General features: G+C 46.1%; 1 protein-coding gene across 3 annotated transcripts in view; it reads left to right on the forward strand.

Annotated features, from left to right (window-relative positions):
• The window catches only part of EGFR (epidermal growth factor receptor), a 337,156-nt gene that overhangs the window by 49,644 nt on the left and 264,604 nt on the right, over nt 1–22,908 (forward strand). The window lies entirely within an intron of this gene.

Raw genomic sequence — 22,908 nt, forward strand, 5'->3', positions numbered from 1 at the left:
GTCCCGGAGATATTCTGGTCCAATGCCATGAAGTGCTTTATAGGTCATAACCAACACTTTGAATTGTGACTGGAAATTGATCGGCAACCAATGCAGACTGCGGAGTGTTCGTGTAACATGGGCATACCTTGGGAAGCCCATGATTGCTCTTGCAGCTGCATTCTGCACGATCTGAAGTTTCCGAACACTTTTCAAAGGTAACCCCATGTAGAGAACATTACAGTAGTCGAACCTCGAGGTGATGAGGGCATGAGTGACTGTGAGCAGTGAATCCCGGTCCAGATAGGGCCACAACTGGTGCACCAGGCGAACCTGGGCAAATGCCCCCCTCGCCACAGCTGAAAGGTGTTTCTCTAATGTGAGCTATGGATCGAGGAGGACGCCCAAGTTGCGGACCCTCTCTGAGGGGGTCAATAATCCCCCCCAGGGTTATGGATGGACAGATGGAATTGTCCTTGGGAGGCAGAACCCACAGCCACTCCGTCTTATCCGGGTTGAGTTTGAGTCTGTTAACACCCATCCAGACCCCAACAGCCTCCAGGCACCGGCACATCACTTCCACTGCTTCATTGACTGGACATGGGGTGGAGATGTATAACTGGGTATCATCCGCATACTGATGATACCTCACCCCATGCCCCTGAATGATCTCACCCAGCGGTTTCATGTAGATATTGAATAGCAGGGGGGAGAGGACCGACCCTGAGGCACCCCACAAGGGATTAACCTCAAGGCCGACCTCTGACCTCCCACTAACACCGACTGCGACCAACCGGAGAGGTAGGAGGAGAACCACTGGAGAACAGTGCCTCCCACTCCCATCCCCTCCAGCCGGCGCAGAAGGATACCATGGTCGATGGTATCGAAAGCCACTGAGAGGTCAAGAAACACCAGGACAGAGGATAAACCCCTGTCCCGGGCCCACCAGAGATCATCCATCAACGCGACCAAATCAGTTTCCATGCTGTAGCCAGGGCTGAATCCAGACTGCTAGGGACCTAGATAATCGGCTTCTTCCAAGGACTGCTGGAGTTGGAGTGCCACCACCTTCTCGACAACCTTCCCCATAAAGGGAAGGTTGGAGACTGGACGTTAGTTATTAAGCACGGCTGGGTCCAGGGAAGGCTTCTTGAGAAGGGGGCACACAAGTGCCTCCTTATAAGGAGCCAGAAAGGACCCCCTCCCCAAGGAGGCATTGACAATCTCCTGGACCCAGCTCCACATCACCTCCCCGCTGGCCGAAATCAGCCAGGAGGGACACGGATCCAGTAAGCAGGTGGCAGAACTCACAGCTCCAATGGCCTTGTCCACTTCATCAGGTGTCACCAGATCAAACTCTTCCCAGACAGGTGGACAAGTACGTGCCCCAGTCACCTTGACTGACTCATTGTCAGTCGACTCTGTTATCCAATTGGAGTCGAGGTCTGCCTGGATCCGAGCGATTTTATCATGGAAAAATGTGTTAAAATCCTCGGCACTACTCTGCAAGGGCTCCCCAACTCCCCCCTGGTTAAGAAGGTAGCGGGTCACCCTGAACAGAGCAGCCAGGTGGGATTCCACTGATGCAATCAAGGCGGCATGATACGTGCATCTTGCCGCCTTGAACGCCACTTTATAAGTCTTAATATGAGCTCTTACAAGTGTTCGATCGGATTCGGACTTACTCTTCCTCCATCGCTTCTCTAGACGTCTCGTCTGGCGTTTCAACTCCCAGAGCTCCTCGCTGAACCATGGAGCTCTACGGGGTCTAGCGCCATGGAGAGGTCACAATGGCGCAATTCGGTCCAGAGCCTCCGCTGCAGCCTTGTTCCAGGCCTCAGCCAGAGACTCTGCCGAGCTGTGGACGAGTGTATCTGGAATAATCCCAAGCACCTTCTGAAAACCTTCTGGATCCATCAGGCGTCTGGGGCGGAACAACCTAATCGGTTCCGCCTCCCTACGGGGAAGGATTGGAGCCAGGAAGTCAAGCCACAGTAGAAAATGATCTGACCATGACAAAGGCAATACTTCTAAGCCCCTTAGTCTCAGACCATTACTCAATTGCTCTGAGAGGAATACCATGTTGGGTGCTTGCCCTCCCTGGTGAGTTGGACCCTGTATTACTTGGGTCAGGTCCATGGCTGTCATGGTGGCCATGAACTCCTGTGCCAGTCCAGAGGTTTCGCCGAGTGACGGCAAGTTGAAGTCCCCCAAGACAATAAGTCTGGGGAACTCCACCGCCAACCCGGCTACCTTCTCGAGTAGCACAGGCAAGGCCTGTGACACGCAGCTGGGAGGCAGGTACGTGAGAAACATGCCCACCTGAACCCCTAAGTCCAACTTCACCAGGAGGCACTCGCAACCCGCAATCTCTGGAGCAATGAGACTATGCAGGCTAAGGCTCTCTCTGGTTATAATAGCCACTCCTCCCCCCCTTTCCTGGGGTCGAGGCTGATGCCATATCTGAAACCCGGCTGGGCAAATTTCAGAGAGAGGAACTCCTCCCTCTGGGCCCAGCCAGGTTTCAGTTACACAAGCCAGGTCGGCCTCCTCATCCAGGATTAAATCCCGGATGAGGAGAGCTTTATTTACCACCGACCTGGCATTGAGTAGCAGCAGCCTGAGCCCAGGGCCAAAGTTACACTCATCACCAGTACCCAGGTTTGGGTTCACAGAGCCGGAACAAGGGATCGTTATTAAGCAGCGATCCCTCGTTCCCCTGGAACGGCTAGCTCTGTGGCCCCCGCCATATCTGTCTCTCCCCAGCAAGACTGGGATATTCCGACCCTCCAACACCCCAGACATCGGTGCCCCCTCCCCTCCCACCTCTCCAGTGTCAGGTAGGCTAATTAAATCATTCATACCATTTTCATTTGTTTCATCCATACTAAAATCCCACCCAGCCCACCCATGACAATCACTCATATCATACATATTATCACAACCACTCCAATAATTCATCTAATTTAAATTCCCCCTCCAATAAATTAGCTAAAATGTTAATAACTAAAAACCCTATATAAAATCTTATTAATAATTAATATAAACATCAAATTAGCTTAAAACTAGAATACCAAATTACACTAAATTATTCTTAAGGTCTTAAAAGAATAACATTATCAAAAATTAATAAATTTATAAAGTGCAAGATTATAAATTGCTGAAAATATATGAAATAATTAAAATCAATTGTCCATCAAGTCAGTAATACAGCACCAGATCTAAAAGGTGAGTTCTGGGGAAAAAGGGATCAATGTTCAGGGAGAAGTCCTAGCATATTGATCTTCAGGGTCTTTAGTGCCAGCCACTGCCACTGGCTGGCACTCTCAGGTCTTTCTCTGGGTCCAGAATCACTTTCACTCCTCTGCTCTTACAGTATTTCCAAGTCTCCAGTCCCTCTGCAGTCTTATATGATTTTAATGCAGGCTCCATGTGGTCTCAATAGGGCGAGCCTCAATCTCCATCCTGGCCCCCTCCTTCCTCTTTCTTCTCCTTCCTCCCACTAGTTTATTCTTCCACAGGCCCTCCGACACTGAGTGCTCCCACCATACAGCTCCTCGGCCTCTTGGGTCCATGTAGTCGGGGCAGGGCAATCTCGACCGTCGTTCTTCTCTTGCCCCTCTCCTTCGTTGTTCCTCTCTCGCCTCTCTCCCCCAACACACACTTTCTCCTCCCGTCATCCGTCCTTTGTCGTGCGCTCGAGGCTTCTCTAGGGGTTCCTCAATTAAAGGAGGCCTCCTCCAAAAACCTTATTTTTTTTAATTGATAAAGTATATAATTTTTATATAGATAAGTTTAGATATAAGGGTTTTAGTTTGTTTTAAGATTTTTACTAGAGGGAAGGCGGCACTCCAGCTTTGACATTAAAATTATAAGATCTGAAGGATTTAGATTTTATATATAGTTTAAGGAATATTAATGATGGACCTAATTAGACATTAATTGAGATTTATCTGGATAGTGAAATTAGAAAGAAAGGTATAAGAGGTGTGTGATGATAACCGAAATCAAATAGATGGAAGGATGTATAACTTGATTATACAAGATGTACTAGTCAAAAACTATTTTATTATAACAAAAGAGAAAGTACAGTGTTCCCTCGATTTTCGCGGGTTCGAACTTCGCGAATAGCCTATACCACGGTTTTTCAAAAAATATTAATTAAAAAATACTTCACGGTTTTTTTCCTATACCACGGTTTTTCCCACCCGATGCTGTCATATGTCATCGCCAAACTAATAATTTTTGCAAATAAATAAAAAAAATAATAATTATTGTTAATAAATAATTATGTTTATAAATATCAGGATCACTAAGTGTCTTATTTAATGGTGATTACCAGTAATAATGGTGAGTAAATGGTTGTTAAGGGAATGGGAAATGGTAATTTAGGGGTTTAAAGTGTTAAGGGAAGGCTTGTGTTACTGTCCATAGCCAAAAATGGTGTATTTACTTCCGCATCTCTACTTCGCGGAAATTCGACTTTTGCGGGCAGTCTCAGAATGCATCCCCTGTGGAAATCGAGGGAACACTGTATATGATTTTTTGTATTATATGATGTGGAAGAAAAAAATAAAAAAAATTACTCTTAAAAAATTAACTATAATATTGCCTAGAATAATAAACATATATTAACTTGCTTACAGTACTTTAGTTATATAACTCCCCAACTTGCTTCTGTTCTTTACCATCTTTACTATCTAATACGATCAAGAGTAGCTCATTTTTTCCTAATTATTCACTAGAGTCAGGGGTGAAATCCTCTTAAGCCTGCTACCTGTTTGCTTCATGCGTGCTTTGTGTGCACATGCATACCGCAGGCACCACTGTGCAGTGCTGAAAAAGGAGCATTTTGAAGCTATCAGAGTTTGCAAAGGTATACAGAACAGCGTGGGAGGGAATCAGCTGTGCTGTGCTATTTAAATTAACTAAAAAGTAAGAAATCCTACTTTCTAGCTAATCTAGATCACACAGCACAGCTGATCATCACACAGTCTGATACTGTATACCTATTCACCTGAATTGGTAGAATTTTTTACTACCAGTTTGGGTGAATCAGTCTGAACCAGTAGCATTTCATCCCTGACTAGAGTCATATTTGCTTAGATTGATGATCATGAATAAGTATTTAGGAAGGCACATTTGGTATCATTTGGAAATTCATTTTAGAAATGGAGGAGGTGGGGCAAAATAAATATCTGTAGCAGTGATGAGTTCCTATCAGTGTGGCCCAGAGCTGTGCACTGGTAGGAGCCCAGTGATGATATAATTTTTGGCAATTTTTTCTGGGTTTAGATGGCCTTTGCAGGTACTATTAGGATAAAATTAGAATCTGTAACTCTGGCTTTCTACAGGCAGTTGTACTTAAAGGAAAAGATGGAAGTTAATATGCAATACATTAAAGGTTATCAAATAAAGAATATGCTACAATCTCTCAATGAAAAAGGATCTATTATGTTTGGTTTGGAAAATTTTCTACCTGAGGTTCATGGAAACGAGTCATATCTACTCTAGACAGGAAATAATCAGCCAAGTAGCTGTAAATGACTTTGTCTATTATAAAACTATTGAGTGTAATTTATTACAATCAATTATGTTTTATGTTTTATGGAATAAAATTGATTTAATGAAAGATTATTATGCCTAATTTTGAGTTTATATGAGAAAGTTATCTGGGAAGACTAGTTCAGATATACCTCTTAAATTAAAATCTAAACTATTACAAGTAGATGATTTGCTGTGATTTTTTTTCTTGGTTATTATTAACATCACTAGAAACTTGGGCACCATAGTCTGTAAAGTTTTACTAAAATGCAGATGTTTAGAAATTTGAACTGCTTAAACAAATCATTGTGGATGTAGTATACTTAGATTTCAGTAAGGCATTTGACAAAGTAGACCACAACCTACTTTTTCAAAAGCTAGAAAAATATGGAATGCACAATGGTACTACATCCATATGGAGAGAAGTAAGTAGTGGGATACCACAAAGCTGTGCCTTAGGCCCAGTACTCTTCAATATCTTTGTAAATATCTTAGATAAGGGAATAGAAGGGGAAAAGATCAAATTTGTAAATGATACTTGTTCTACTCTAGGGTTTCCGGTAAATTTACAGGTCCCAAAAACTCACTTATTTGAAATAAAGCTCACTCTTTATTTTTTCAAACAAGGAGGATATATATAAATTGCAATGCAGAGTCAAGTAGCATGAAGTAAAAACAGTTCTATTTCATTAAGAAACCAGTCTCAGCTCTGGAAAGCATGCCAAAATTCAATCCTTCCAAATTCAAACAAACACTGCTCATAAATCAAAGCATAATCAGAAGTTCACCGCCAACTTTTGCGAGCATAGGGAAAACAGCTCAGAATATCTTGGGAAACAAAGACCATGATTTTTAGCATTTCTTTTCAGGCACACCACAGTTTCTCGGCTCTTCCATGTGAGTCCATGCCCGCTTTTCCAAGACACCCTTCTTTATATAGCCTGGAAGTGACATTAGACCTCAAAGAGATAAGGCTGTGGATTAATACCTTTTACTCTAGATCTCCTCTTGCCTTTTAGCCATTTTTTGATAGCGTGGGTTAATCCATGTATCTTCCTCTAATATGTCTCCCATTGTCACATCAGACCCCACTGGTTCTCCCCAATCACTGTCTGCCTCACACTCTCCCTCAACTTCCTCTGACAGCCCCCCTGGCCCAGGATATCCTGAGGGGCCTGGTTCATCCTCTTCAGAATCAGGCATGACCTGAGGTGGACAAGGATCACTCATAACAATACTAAACTGGCAGGAATAGCCAACGGCCCCCAATACAAGCTCAGGATCCAAAAATATATTGAATATAGACTTGAACAATGGGCCCTAACCCAACAAAATGAATTTCAGTGTAGACAAAAGTAAAGGTTTACATTTAGGCAGGAAAAATCAAAGGTATAAGTATAGATTAGTCAAGAACTGGGTCAAAACAGTAACTCTGACAGGGATCTTGGAGTCTTAGTGGATGATCACTTGAATAAGCATTGTGCTGCGCAGCCAAAAAAAGATACTATAATCCTGGATTGTATAAATAGAGTAACTGAATCAAGATCACATGAAGTATTAATATCGCTTTATAAAACTATAGTAAGACCACACCTGGAATACTGCAATTTTGGTCACCATACTACAAAAAATATGTTGATACAGTGGAAAAAGTTCAGAGAAGAGCAATTAAGATGATCAAAGGGTAGGATGTGAACAACAGCTGGAGGATTTGGGTTTGACTAAAGAAAAGAATTAAGAATACTGATAGCAGTATTCCATTATTTGAGCAGCTACTACAAAGAAGAGGGGGATCAAATTATTTTCCAATGGCAGGACAAGAAATAATGATTAGAAACTAATCAAAGAGAGAAGCAACCTGGAATTAAGGAGAAACTTCCTAACAGTGAGGATAATTAACCAGTGAAATAGCTTGCCTGCAGAAATTATGGGTTTTTAAGAAGAGACTAACCAGTCATTTATCTAAAAAGGTATACAGTGATCCCTCGAGTTTCGCGATCTCGAGCTTTGCGAAACGCTATATCGCGATTTTTCCACCCGATGACGTCACTCCCTTCCTTTCTCATCTTTCTTTCTCTCTCTCTTTCTCTATCTTGCTTCTTCCTCTCTCACACTCTCTTCCTCCCTCTCTCATCTCTTTCTTTCCTTCTCTCTATTTCTCTATCTCTCCCCCTCTTGCTCTCGAGCGGCGGGCGGCACCCAGGGAAGGTTCCTTCGGCCGCCCAGCAGCTGATCTGCTCGGCAGCGCAGTAGCAGTGAGGAGCCGAAGATGGGGTTTCCCCTTTGCGTGGGCAACGGGGAAACCCCATCTTCGGCTCCTCGCTGCTACTGCGCTGCCGAGCAGATCAGCTGCTGGGCGGCCGAAGGAACCTTCCCTGGGTCTTCAACTCCCAGAATTCCCCGCCGCCCACGCAAAGGGGAAACCCCGATCGTGCACTGAGCGGCGGGCAGGCGAGCGGCGGGCGGGCGGGCAGCGGACAAGCGGCGGCCGGACAAGCGGCGGCCGGAAAAGCGGCGGGCGGAAAAGCGGCGGGCGGAAAAGCGGCGGACAAGCGGCGGGCGGAAAAGCGGCGGGCAGGCGGGCAGGCAGGCGGCTCCTCAGCTGCTGGGCGGCGGAAGGAACCTTCCCTGGGTCTTCCCAGGTGCGGAAGTAAAAACACCATCTGCGCATGCGCGGCCATGGAAAAAAGGGCGCGCATGCGCAGATGGTGTTTTTACTTCCGCACCACTATATTGCGAAAAATCGAGTATCGCGAGGGGTCTTGGAACGTAACCCTCGCGATACTCGAGGGATCACTGTACAGTGTTACCTCGTGATACGAACCCCTCATGATACGAACATCTCAAGATACAAACCCAGGGTTCGGAAATTTTTTGCCTCTTGTTACAAACTTTTTCCGGCTTACGAACGCACCACAGATCGCAAAATGGCGCTCCGCTGGGCGCCACCGCGTGGCTTTCACCTTTTAAAACAGCCGGGGGGCTTCTCAGCGTTCTCCAAAACCCGAACCCGAACTTTTCGGGCTCGGAAGGCCGCTGTCACCTTCTGAAACGTGGCCTCCAGGAAGGATGTCTTCGTGACGTCAAAGCTCCATCCATGGAATTCCCTATTGGGATTCCCCACCTCCGTTTCAGCCTCCAGATCGGCCAAAAACGCCGCTGCCGATTGCAAAAACGGCGCTCCGCCGCCCGGCTGTAACCTTCTGAAACAGCCGGGTACTTCTCGGCGGCCTCCAGAATCCGAACCCGAACTTTTGCCGAACTTCTGGGTTCGGCGTTCAGGAGAACGCCGAGAAGTCCTCCGGCTGTTTCAGAAAGTGACAGCCGTGCGGCGGCGCTTCTTGGCGGCCTCCCGAAACCGAAAAGTTTGGGTTTGGGTTCGGGAGAACGCCGAGAAGCCCCCTGGCTGTTTTAAAAGGTGACAGCCAGGCGGTGGCACCCAGTGGAGCGCCATTTTGCAATTTTTCACCCTTGCATGCATTAATCGCTTTTACATTGTTTCCTATGGGAAACATTGTTTCATCTTATGAACTTTTTGCCTTACGAACCACCTTTCGGAACCAATTAAGTTCGTAAGATGAGGTATTACTGTAGTTTCTCCTGCTTGAGCAGATGGTAGATTAAAAGACTGCAAGGTCATTTCCACCCAGAGATGGGCTGCTGCCGGAATACCTAATTGCATGCAGCTCCGTGGCTCTGGAATGCAAGTCCAGGATTGAGCGCAATTATGCTTCCTGCACCTATGCAGATAGCAAAATTGTGCACAGGGATGCACGTGCGGGCATGTTTCGGTGAGTTTTTTTTCTTTCCCACGTGCAAAAAAACCTCGCCAAAACCGTCCATATGCGTGCCCCTGTGCGCAATTTTGCTATCTGCATAGGTGCAGGAAGCTTAATTGTGCTCAATCCTGGACTTGCATTCCAGAGCCATGGAGCTGTGCGCAATTAGCCATTCTGGCAGCAGCCCACCTCAGCTTCCAGCTCATTCTATTCTATATAGAACATCTAATTTATTGAAATCATGAATATCAATAGTGTTGATATTCATTTAGGCAATGCTGGCAGAAATATATTTTACTAAAGAGACAATATCATGTAGCTATAGGGAGAGAGCTGTTCTTTATTGTTTTCACTTATCTATATGTGTACTTTCTGTTATTATTGTGTTTTTCATTTCAGTCATAATTTTTAACACATTACTATTCAAGGGTAAATTGGAAAATTATGCCTGTGACATTGTGTTTACCTGTATGTTCAGTACAAACTACAATGAGCAGAAAATGTTAAATGTATTACAGTGCCACAACAACAGTGTTTAGTGCATGGGTCCTGTTACTAGACAGAATTATATAAACTATTTAATTTATGTTATGGTGTCATAGTACAACTTTTATCTTTTGTCCCCCTACTTCTCAGGCAGATGTCTATGGCTCTATAAAGCATTTTCTTTCCAATACAGCCTAACCTTGATTTCATCTGGAATATCACTGTACTACTTTGAGGTTTTGGAATTAATCCTTTTCATAAATTGCTCTGAAAAGTTTGTAATGGTACATAAATTAATATTCCTCCTCTCACTCTGCAGTTTTAAACTTTTACAAGAATATTATTTTTGCTTAAATAGCAGAATAGAAGCCAGAGACAAAAACAATTTTAAAAACAGATGGCATAAACTTCACCTGAATAAAAGTTAAAAGTGAGCTAAATATATTTCATATTCTTGTTACGTCCATTTCCATTTCTCCCACACGATTTTTAAAAATAGTATGCATGCTGATTTTTTTGAAAATCTTAAATGAGTGTTTGTGCTTTGAGATTCACTGAATATCAATGAAAAAACAATGAAAAACAGATGCACTATTGAATGGCCCTTTGAATATGAACATGTATGAAAAGCCTATTTTTGAAAATGAAAACAATCACATAATTAAAATGGGAGGGAAAGAGGTATGAAAAATCATGCAACAAATAACTTAAGTATTTATTATGCAATTACAAGCACCCCTTAGGAGTAGGATATTCTTTGTTCTGTGAAATGTAGATTGGAAAAGAAGCTTTTATATTATGAAATGTATTGATCTTTCTATTTTATCAGAATAATTAGCACAGGAATTGTAGCAAGTGACATCCTGAAAATCACTCTGGTTATTGGCAAAAGATCAGTTAATATTTCTTTGTTTCTCCGTTGTCCACTACATCATTTTTCTCCATTTTGCAGAAGAGGTGGAGTAACGACACGGACACAAGAGCTGGATTTAAAACTGGGTCATTTTTATTAATTAAATTTGCATAATTTATTTAAATAAATTAGCATCAATTAGCATAATTAACTATAACCCTAACAAGGACCCAAGGGCCAAACAATTGCTTCCGGGGCGAAAAATGACGTCAGAAAAACTCCCGGGGCAACTTATGGGCATAGCTCCATGCTGATCCAGGTGAGGGACCACGCCCTCACCTGAGTCACTGCCATGCACTTGCATGTGGGAGGTCCCGCCTTTTAACCCCTACAAGGGGAAGTAAATGGGCGGGACCCAAAGACAGGTTCCCCCCAATTGCTCAGGTCTCTCAAACCACAAGCCTTTGGAGAGAACCTGTCAATCATCCCCAAAGATGCCCAAGAAAATACGCAGTTGCTAAACCACCACCCAGTTTTCTGCCCCTCACCTGCCACGGAGTGGGGGTCAGATCTCTATCTTGGCCCCCCGACTCCCCCCTCTAACTACACCAGCTCGCGCAGTGACCACTGCAGGTCCTGTAAGAAGATGGTGTTCCCTTGATCTGACAGGTGAACACCGTCAGCCTGGTAAAGCCATGGCTGATCTATGGTGATGTGGAGATGGGCCACTACAACCCCACCTAACTCTCTGACCACCTTACCCAGAGCCTTATTCACTCTCCTCCTAACCCGGTGAATGGCCCTAAGGGAAATGGCGTCCCTCCAAACAATCCTCGGGAGGATCTCAGACCAAACCACTTGTGTGGTAGGCCACACAGTGTGAAGCATCTGCAGATCTTTGCAAGCCTGGCAGATCAAAGGTAGACCCCCAAGCATACACAGGTCATTACCACCGAGGTGTAAGACCAACCACCTGGGCGCAGCTACTGGATGCCGCCCTCCCAGGAGTAGTGGGAGAAGCCCTTCCCACCGCAGGCCTCTTCTCCCCATCCATACGATGTTGACCCATCGGCCCAATGACAGCTGGGTCCCCACGGCGGTTCTTACTGCTGAGCGGCCAGCCCAAAATACCATGCTGTGGCCGCAAAGCAACGCCGTCGGTCTCGTACTGGCGGGGCTATCTGGAAGAGGGCAAAGAGAGGTTACCTAGCCTGACATCCTGCCCTGGACCCTCAGCTGGCCGTACATAACCTAAATAGGCCACTGACCGCCAGCGGCCAATCTCCCGGATCCTTTGACCCGGGAAACCCGACACAGCCGCACTGGTGGCAGCGCCGATACGGAACAAATGCGTTCCATAGCCGGCGGGATCAATACCTATGCTGACCAGAGCCCTGGACACTAGAACCCAAAATTGATAGCGGGTCAAAGGGGTACCATCCTGATGTTTAAAAAGGTACCCCTGCCCCATTCCTCTCAGACTACAGAATTGAGAAAGAGCTGCCACCAGGCACACTGACTGGTCGGTGGCAGCCGTTAACTCTATCCTAACACCCCTGCGAAGCTGATCGGTTTTAGATTGCCTCACCAAGAGGGAGACACCCCTATTGCTAAACTGTAAGTCAGAAAACTGGAATGCATGGAGAGACCTGTCAGCCTGGGAGGAGGCAGTGGCCTCGCTGACATGAAGGGCCCCAAAAAAACATAACACAAGCCGCTGCCTGAAAGAGGCGGGCCTCATACAGAGATGCGCACAGACTGTTTAAGGCTTGATTAATAAGCGACAGCTGCTGCACCGTCAAGGCCTGTCGGCTATCAGCTGGGGTCCCTGGTCGCTCCCTCACCCAGCCTTCCAGCATCTTTCGAATGCGGAAGTCACAAGAAAGGTCCCAAAACCCACCCGCCTTAGATAAAAAGGCGAGGCCTGCCAACTTGGACCTAATAGTCTTAACTGAAAGGCCACATTGCCTAAGCTGCACGCAAAACTCCATAAGATGATCTACTGGGGCCGTCCATATATGAGGGTAACCCCTGGCTTGCCTGAAATCCCAGAACTCCTTACCTGCGTGCTGGTATGCCCTCAAGGTGCTTGGAGCCACCGAGAGGGCCATGGCCCTGTTAGCTTCTGCTCTCCACTGCCCAAGAGCCCGCCCAGGCTCCAAAGGTGGTCGGGGAATGCTTCTGGTGACACGCGGGCCCATGGAGCCAGGGTCCGAAACCTGGACAACTGACCACGGGACAAGGCGTCAGCGATCCCGTTATCTAGACCAGGGACATGACAAGCCAGAAACAGGGCGTTTAGGGACAATGACCTGTGCATGAAATGGCGGACAAGCTGCATGACCCTGTCGTTCTTAGAGGACAGGGCATTCACAACGTGGACAACAGCAGGTTGTCACACCAAAAGTGCACGGTTTTCTCCCTAAACTGCTCACCCCAGATCTCTAAAGCTACTATCAATGGGAAGAGCTCTAGGAAGGTCAAATCCTTGATCAGGGGAGAGGCCCTCCATTCCGGAGGCCACACGGAATGACACCACTGGTCACCTAGTATAAGCCCGAATGCACAGGTCCCCGCAGCATCCGAGCACAATTGCAACTCAGCTTCCAAAAGAAGCTCGTGCCTCCAAAAGGACAGACCATTAAATTGGGCCAGAAAACCCTGCCATACCCGCAGGTCGTCTTTGACCCCTGCGCTCAGGTGGGTACGATGATGGGGCAAACGCAGCCCCTTCGTCGCAGTGTGTACTCTCCGGGAAAAAGCTCTGCTGGGGGCTGTTACCCGGAAGGCAAAATTAAGAAGCCCAGCGAGTTCCTGTGGCTAATGAAGGGTCACCTTCTGACTACCTAAGACTGAGTCAAGCCTACCCCGAATCTTAACCAGGTTTTCTAGGGGCAATCTGCAAGATCGCTCCTCTGAGTCCAATTCAGTACCCAGAAAAGTAATCCTGGTAGCGGGGCCCTCGGTCTTCTCAGGGGCCAAAGGTACCCCCAATTGAGCGCAAAGGGCTTCGAAGGCCCGCATCAGAGCAAAACATTGCTCCGACCGCACGGGCCCTGCCAACAGGAAATTGTCGAGGTAGTGAACGACCGAACCCAGACCAGTGCGCCTCCTGAGCGCCCACTCCAAGAAGGTGCTAAAGCTCTCAAAAAGAGAGCAAGATATGGAGCATCCCATTGGCAATGTTCTATCTACACAAAAACCTCCTTCGAAGTGGAAGCCCAGGAGCTCGAAATCGTCTGGGTGTATGGGGAGGAGCCGGAATGCCAACTTAATGTCGCATTTACCCATAAGGGCTCCTACCCCACACTTCCTAACCATAGCTACCACGCGTCAAAAGACGCATAGCGGACAGAACAAAGTTAATCAGGAATGAAATCATTCACTGATTCACCTTTTGGGAAGGACAGGTGGTGAATCAACCTAAATTCACCACCAGCCTTTTTGGGGACCACCCCTAAAGGGGAAACCCGAACAGTCGGCGAGGGCGGGCATGGGAAAGGTCCCAGTACCCTGCCCTCGGCCACCTCCTTCTGGATTTTGGCTCTAATGATGTCTTCATGTCCCACAACCAATCTAGGTTGTCAGACATGAAGGCCTTCCGGATCCCCACATATGGGATCCTAAAACCTTCCGAGAAACCCTGCAGGAGAGCAGCTGCTCTCCTGCGAGGGTGGTAATCCTCCAACCATTCCTTCAAAACTCCTAGCCTAATTGGGCTGGGACTCTTTTCCCCCAGCAGGCGGGGGTTGCTTAGCCTGACCCCCCCCTTTTCAATCCTTACCCTTTTTGGGCCTAGTACACACGTTGGTGGAGTGGGAGCCCCCACAGTTCCCACAGGCATGTCTGAATTTGCAAAAGGGGCGAAAACATGCCCCTTTTGCCGAAAATTCATGACATGGGGGGCCGCTTTTGCCGCGCTCCCCACAGCCGTCTTAACTGAAGGGGACGCCGCCATGAAGTGGCCGCTGTCCATGCGGTCACCATTCTCGTTCCCCGACATGTGGGTTGCAGCAAACCACAAATCGGGGACAACCATGTCCCAAGGGAGTGTGGGATCAAATGCTACCCTCATTCTAAAAGCCTTGTCATAGTGACGCCAAATCATGCCTTTGTACTCAAAATGAGCACGGGCAATCAAATCGATATATTTAAACATCGAGGCGGCCCTAGCGGGCTCCCTCTGGATCACTATGGAAGCGTAAGTCAGATAAGCATACAGCCAAGAGTTGAAGCATTTGCTAACCTTAACCTTCCTAGGCTTGTCCACCTGTACCTCCCTCTCTTTCTCCTTCTTTGGGACTTCCCTGTTAAGGAGGGAGAAAAGATCAATATATTCTCCCTTCCAGATACTTTCCCTGACAGAGGGATGGAGGTGAAATCCCAGAGGCATGGAGGGCAGCCCCCATGGGATGGTGCCTGACCTAATGCTGGCCAAAGGGTCCCAGGCCGTGGCCACCCTCATCTCCCCTGACCCCAACACCGGCACAGGGGCCGTCGAAGGGGTCTGAGCCACTGCAGTGACAGTGGGGGGAGCCCAAACCTGGTTAAAAGTGACAGCTGAACTACCCAAAATGTTGACCCCACTCCCAGAACCCGGGGGAACAATGGCCTGACTGGGCAAAGGGAGGAGCGGTGGAAATGTGGGGTGTGGTGCGATCTCACCTGCCCCCATCAGGGTAGAAGCCATCCAGGAGGGCCCAGCTCCTACTGAGCTAGGCGACGATGTCATCCGCCCGTTCTGGGCCGCTGGTTCACCCGGTGGTCTGCTGAGAGCTGCTGGGGCTGCTGGGGTGGCACCCCCTGGCCCATACACCGACCTCCAATGGGCATCCAGGTCATCCAGCCTCTCAATGATCCTAGACCAGGAATGAGCAGGCATATTAGCATCGGTAACCAGGGGACCTCTTCGCCTGCCCTCCCTCCTGACCCCCGTTTGTGGGTCCTCTTGCACCAACCGGGCCCTGGCAGAAGGCCTCAAGGCCCTCCTGGGCCGGGCTACAGACTCCACCGATGGCGCAGGAGGCTTCTGCCTTTTTGGAGCCATCAGGGTCAAAATAGATGTTAAAATAAATTTAAATTAAATCTAACCAGGTTTAAACCAAAAATGGGCAGGAATCGCCAGTACCCGACAAAAATCTATGGCAGGGAAAAAGATTCCCCTTAAGCCTCCAAGCCTAAGGGCCCAAAGGCTTCACCCGGCCCACTAGGCCGCACCCCCCTGGACCTAAGCCTCCCCCAAGGGTGCCTTGAAAATCGCCCTAAGGGAAAGGCCACAGCCCCAGGAAAATTCCCCCTTGGTCCCAAGGGGAAGGATCCAAAGCTCTCCGCCCCTGACACCAAACCAGTAAAAGGCCTCCGATGAGGCCTCCTTGATGAAATGGCCGACGCCACGAGGCCACCTAAAATGGCCTCCGATAAGAGCGAAGCTCAACAAGTCCAGGGCGAAAAGGAGGTTTTTGAGCCTGCCCAGCCCTTTTATAGGGCTGGCAGGCTCCGCCCTGGACACGTCATCAGGCAGGCCAAAGCCTCCTGAAGTTGGCCGAGATCTCGCAAAATCTCGCAAGATCTCAGCCTTTCCAAGATGGCGGCTTCGCCGGAGGCCGTGTCCCCTGGCCCTTCCGCAAAACGTGCCGGGGATGAAGACACTGGCAGGTATTCATAAAGAAAGCCCTTTGTTCACTTGTTTGCCCCATGTACACTTTAAGTTAGGCTAGATGAAGATCTAAATTTTCAGCAGTATGCAGAGATAGCAAAATTAATCCAGACTTTCATAAAACTTGAGTTAAGAAACATGTGCCATTATGGGAATATTATCAGTAGTATATATTAGATATTTTATTCGTGATGCTGACTGTTTTGTAGGTTTATTTTTAGTTGCCTTGGATTTAATGCCCAGAATTGTTTTGTTTTGGCTTATAAATTTGATTTATATATAGATGAATGAATCTATTAATGCAGGGACAGACTAGAATTCTTTTTTGGTTTTTTCCCCTAAACATTATAAATAGATCTGCCCTAGAAAAGAACAAATACAGTATGGATAACTCTTCTTTCATCATCCACATTTTAGGACTACTTCATCAATATATTCCTGATCTCTGGTTATATTTTCAATAATAGATTGCACAAACACAAGAGTGGAAATCTAACCAGATTTTCTACATATTTTTGTGATATCAACTGTAATTCAGGTATTCAGCTTTTATAAACAAAGGATTTGTAAGTGAAAAGCTCATTGCAGAGTGAATGATTTAATTTGTTACCTGTTGGATTTAAACTGTTACTATACATACTATAAACTACATAAGTGTAAATAAAATATATAGCATGCATACCATCTAACTTTTAAAATGTACATTTCATGAGAACCTTAACAGAGAAATACTATCATTTTCAAAAGTGGTTCTTGGAAATATAGTGATAAAATATAACAAATTGATAACAGATGTGTACCTTACTGCAATCAAAATAAATTTATATATATTAGATGAAATAATCTAAGATATCTAACAAAGCAACAATGATAAAAGTATATAAGAAAAAACACTCAAATAAAAATCAAAATAATCATCCAATAATCAGTCATTTTGTTTTTGCCAGCTTATCTCAAAAAACCTTCATGGAAAAAAGTTTTTAATAACTTGCAGAAATCCAAAAGAATGGGGAAAATTTTTTTTTTATAAGAAACTGTTTTAAAGTATATGCAGACCCACATAAACAGAGGCACCTAGAACTCTACCTTGATTCATTGTCAATAATCTAGACAAATGGTAATTTAATTTAATTGACTTCTATGCCGCCAAATCCCATAGGACTCAGAGTGGCGTACGGCAATAAAAAACAGTACAATGCAATAATACAATAATAAAAAAGAACTCAAATGTAATCATAATTATAGAAACTCAATTTTAACCCAACTAAAACAACCCCGAATAAAAACCCTAAATCCAATCAACGACAATATATATATCAGTCAAACATAATTTGGGCGCGTCAGATGTTGAGATTTATGGCCCCTAGGCATGTTGGCAAAGCCAGGTCTTAACAGCTTTTCGAAAGGCCAATACAGTGGAACCCCGACTTACGAGTTTAATTGGTTCCGGAAGGAGGCTCGCACGTCGAACAGCTCGTATGTCGAAACATTGTTTCCCATAGGAAACAATGTAAAAGCGATTAATGCGTGCAAGCCCGAGGGCTGAGGGGAAAAGACATCGGCTGAAGCGGGGAAGTTCGCCAGGAGTCAGCAAAGAAGCCCCGCGTGTGTTTTAAAACATCGGAGCCGGCATGGGGAGGCTTTTAATCAGCCTCCGAGCCCCGAACCCGGACTCGGGGGTTGATTGAGAGCCTCCCCATGCCGGCTCCAATGTTTTAAAAGACACGCGCGGCTTTTCTGCTGCCTCCTAAAGCGGGGAAGTTCGCCAGGAGGCAGCAGAAAAGCCACGCGTGTCTTTTAAAACATCGGAGCCGGCATGGGGAGGCTCTCAATCAACCCCCGAGTCCGGGTTCGGGGCTCGGAGGCTGATTAAAAGCCTCCCCATGCCGGCTCCGATGTTTTAAAACACACGCACGGCTTTTCCGCTGCCTCCTAAAGCGGGGAAGTTCGCCAGGAGGCAGCAGAAAAGCCGCGCGTGTCTTTTAAAACATCGGAGCCGGCATGGGGAGGCTCTCAATCAACCCCCGAGTCCGGGTTCGGGGCTCGGAGGCTGATTAAAAGCCTCCCCATGCCGGCTCCGATGTTTTAAAACACACGCGCGGCTTTTCCGCTGCCTCCTAAAGCGGGGAAGTTCGCCAGGAGGCAGCAGAAAAGCCGCGCGTGTCTTTTAAAACATCGGAGCCGGCATGGGGAGGCTCTCAATCAACCCCCGAGTCCGGGTTCGGGGCTCGGGGGCTGATTAAAAGCCTCCCCATGCCGGCTCCGATGTTTTAAAACACACGCACGGCTTTTCCGCTCGGAAGCAAAGCAAGCCAGCCCGGGTCTTCTCGGCTCGTATCTCGAATGTGAGCTCGTGAGTCGAGCAAAAATTTCTCTAATCTCGCAGCTCGTATCTCGAGTAGCTCATAAGTAGAGCTGCTCGTATGTCGGGGTTCCACTGTAGAGTGGGAGCAGAGCGAACATCGTGGGGGAGTTGCTTCCATAGAGCCGGGGCAGCAACAGAAAAGGCCCTCCTCTGCAGTCCCGCCAACCTATATTGTTTAGTCGATGAGACCTGGAGAAAGCCGATTCTGTATGATCTGATGGTCTCTGGGAGGTATGTGGCAGGAGACGGTCCTGTAAATAATCAGGCCCTAAGCCATGTAGGGCTTTATAGGTAATAATCAACACCTTGAATTGTGACCAGAGACTAATCAGTAGCTAGTGCAGCACGCAGAATATTGGTGTTATATGAGCATATTGAGGTACCCTAATAAAAGCTTGTGCGCTGCATTCTGGACTATCTGCTGTCTCCGAACACTCTTCAAGTGTAGCCCCATGTAGAGCGCATTGCAATAATCAATACAGGAGGTGATGAGGGCCTGAGTGACTGTGCGCAAGGCCTCCTGGTCCAAATAGGTCTGTAACTGGTATACCAGGTGAATCTGGGCAAAGGTCCTCCTGGCCACAGCTGAGAGATGGTGTTCAAGATTCAGCTGTGGATCCAGGAGGACACCCAAGTTACGGACCTTATCTGAGGGGTTCAAAATCTCCCTCTCCACAGAACAATGGACGGATGGACGGAACAGTCCTTCGGAGGGAATGCCCAAAACCACTTGGTCTTGTCTGGGTTGAGCTTGAGCCTGTTGGCTCCCATCCAGACCCTAACAGCTTCCAGGCACCAGCACATCACATCAACCACTTCACTGAATTGGCACAGGGTGGAGATGTATAACAGGGTATCATCAGCATACTGATGATACCTCACCCCATGTTGTTGGATTATTATTATTATTATTATTATTATTATTATTATTATTATTATTTTTGTATGCTGCCCCTCTCTGTAGACTCAGGGCGGCTCACAGCAACAATAAAACAATGTAAAACAAATCTAATAATTTAAAAAACACTAAAAACCCCATTATTAAAAGCAAACATACACACAAACATACCATGTATAAACTGTATAGGCCCAGGGGAGATGTCTCAATTTCCCCATGCCTGACGGCAGAGATGGGTTTTAAGAAGTTTACGAAAGACAAGGAGGGTGGGGGCAGTTCTAATCTCCAGAGGGAGCTGGTTCTAGAGGGTTGGGGCCGCCACAGAGAAGGCTCTTCCCCTGGGTCCCGCCAAATGACATTGTTTAGTCGACAGGACCCGGAGAAGGCCAACTCTGTGGGACCTAACGAACATGTGCATAACTTTGCACTTGTTTAGGTTAAAATGCATTTGCCACTTTGTTGCCCACTCACTCAATTTCAAGAGATCCTTCTGGAGCTCCCGACAATCAGTTTCACTTTTCACTACCCGGAACAATTTAGTGTCGTCAGCAAACTTTGCTACCTCACTATTTACTTCTACATCCATATCATTAATGAATAAATTAAAAAGTAAAGGTCCCAAAACTGAACCTTGGGATACACCACTTCTTATTTCTTTCCATCCAGAGAATTGTCCATTTATTGCCACCCTTTGCTTCCTACAATTTAGCCAGTTACCAATCCAGGACAAGACCTGTCCTCTAATTCCACGGCTGAAGAGCTTTTTTAGGAGCCTTTGGTGAGGGACTTTGTCAAAAGCCTTTTGAAAGTCAAGATATACAATATCAACTGGGTCCCCTTTATCTGTGTGTTTATTTACACCCTCAAAGAATTCTAACAAGTTAGTAAGACATGATTTGCCTTTGCAGAAACCATGTTGATTTTCTTTCATCAATGCCTGTTTTTCTATGTGCCCAGTAATTTTATCTTTAATAATGGTTTCCATCACTTTACCTGGAACTGAGGTTAAACTGACTGGTCTATAGTTTCCTGGATCACCTCTGGATCCTTTCTTGAAGATCGGGGTTACATTTGCCTGCCTCCAATCCTCAGGAACAGTGCCTGATCTTAGAGAAAGATTGTATATTTTAGCTAGAAGTTCAGCAATTTCACACTTGAGTTCCTTGAGAACTCTAGGGTGGATGCCATCTGGACCCGGCGATTTGTTGACATTTAGTTTAGAGAGGCATGCAAGAACATCTTCCTTGTTTATCTCTATCTGGTTTAATTTTTCTAATTCCCTCCCTGGGAAAACTAATTCAGTGGCAGGCAAATGCTCTCTATCCTCTTCAGTGAAAACGGAGGCAAAGAAGTCATTTAGTCTCTCAGCAATCTCCTTGTCTTCTCTGCTTCTGCCTTCTGACCATTGTCATCGAGTGGCCCAAATGTTTTTCTGGTTGGTTCCTGCTTCTGATGTACTTAAAAAAAGTTTTGTTATTATTTTTAATATTCTTTGCTATATGCTCCTCAAAATCTCTCTTGGCTTTCCTGACTATCGCCTTGCATTTGGTCTACCAGAGTTTGTGATCCTTCCTGTTCTCCTCGACAGGAAGAGCCTTCCATTTCTTAAATGAGTTTTTCTTCTTTCCAATAACCTCCTTTACCTCATTCGTAAGCCATACTGGTATCCTCTTGGACTTTCTAGTCCTCTTTCTTCTTTTAGGAATGCATTTTAGTTGAGCCTGTTGTAACGTATTTTTAAACAGTTTTCAAGCATTTTGGAGGGATTTGACTTTTTTTTACTGTCCCTTTTAGTTTCTTCTTTACTATTTTCCTCATTTTGGCAAAATTCCCTCTGTGAAAGTTTAAGGTCTCTATGTTAGTTTTCACTGACAATTTGCTATCCATGGTTAAGTTGAAGGTTATTGTGTTGTGATCGCTGGTTCCTATGGGCTCGGTTACAAAGACATCATGAACCAAATCCTGTGCATTAGTTAGAACCAAGTCCAGGATCCCCTTTCCCCTGGTTGGTTCCATGACCATCTGCTCAAGGGAATAATCAGCTAACATGTTGAGGAACCTTGTCTCTCTTTCATGTGTACAACAAGAATTTACCCAATCTATTCAGGGATAGTTGAAGTCCCCTATTATGACTACCCTATTTTTTTTTTCAGGCCACCTTAAATTCACTTTCCAAATAGCAATCTGCCTCTGGGGTTTGGTTGGGAGGGCGATAGCAGATCCCTAACATCAGATTAGTTTCCTGTCTTGGGATTTTTATCCACAATGTTTCTGTGGGTGAGTTTGAATTTTCTTGAATTTTGAGTTCATTAGATTCTAACTCATCATTTATGTACAAGGCCACACCACCACCATTTCTCCCTCTCCTGTCCATCCTATACAGTTTATAACCTGGAATCCTTGTGTCCCATTGGTTTTCTTCTGTCCACCAGCTTTCTGTTATGCCAATAATATCAATATTATTTTCTTTCGCCAAGCATTCCAATTCCCCTATTTTTTCTCGAAGGTTTCTAGCATTTGTGTGCAGACATGTATATGTAATTTTCTGGTGCATTTTCTTTAACTGTAGATTTTGGCTGTAGAATTTGACTGTAGAATTTGTAGATGGTCTACCATGTCCTTCTGCTTGACTATTAAAATTTAGTTTTCCTGTTGACTCACCAATGTGTGCATAACTTCCACCCTCCATGCTTGGCAGTGCGCCTTCTCGAACCGGAAGCTGCCCATCTTCTGTCAACTTGCCCCTACAGATCAGTTTAAAAGCTGCTCTGAAACCTTTTTAATATTAATCGCCAGCAGTCTGGTTCCATTATGGTTCAAGTGTAACCCGTCCCTTTTGTACAGGTGTGGCTTGTCTCAAAATGTTTCCCAGTTCCTAACGAATCTAAAACTTCCTCTCGACACCACTGCCTCATCCACGCATTGAAGCTCCTGAGCTCTGCCTGTCTAGCTGGCCCTGTGTGTGGAACAGGTAGTATTTCTGAGAATGCAACCTTGGGGGTCCTGGACTTTAATTTTCTACCTAGCAACCTAAATTTGGCTTCCAGGACCTTCCGATTAGCTTTTCCAAAGTCATTGGTACCGACATGTACCACAACTGTTGGTTCCACCCTAGCACTATCTATCAGCCTGTCTAGATGCCTCATGATGTCCGCAACCTTTGCACCCGGCAGGCAGTTTACCATGCGGTCAACACTTCCATCGCAAACTCGTCTCTCTATATTTCTAATAATCGAATTACCCAGTACAAGAAGCCCCCCTCCCACCACCCGGGGAGAAGTATCCTCAGTGCAAGAGGATATGAGCACATCCTCCAAGGAAGGGGTCCCAACTAAGGGAGCCTGTCCC

Source organism: Erythrolamprus reginae, chromosome Z (genome assembly GCF_031021105.1).
Source record: "Erythrolamprus reginae isolate rEryReg1 chromosome Z, rEryReg1.hap1, whole genome shotgun sequence".
NCBI lineage: Eukaryota > Metazoa > Chordata > Lepidosauria > Squamata > Dipsadidae > Erythrolamprus > Erythrolamprus reginae.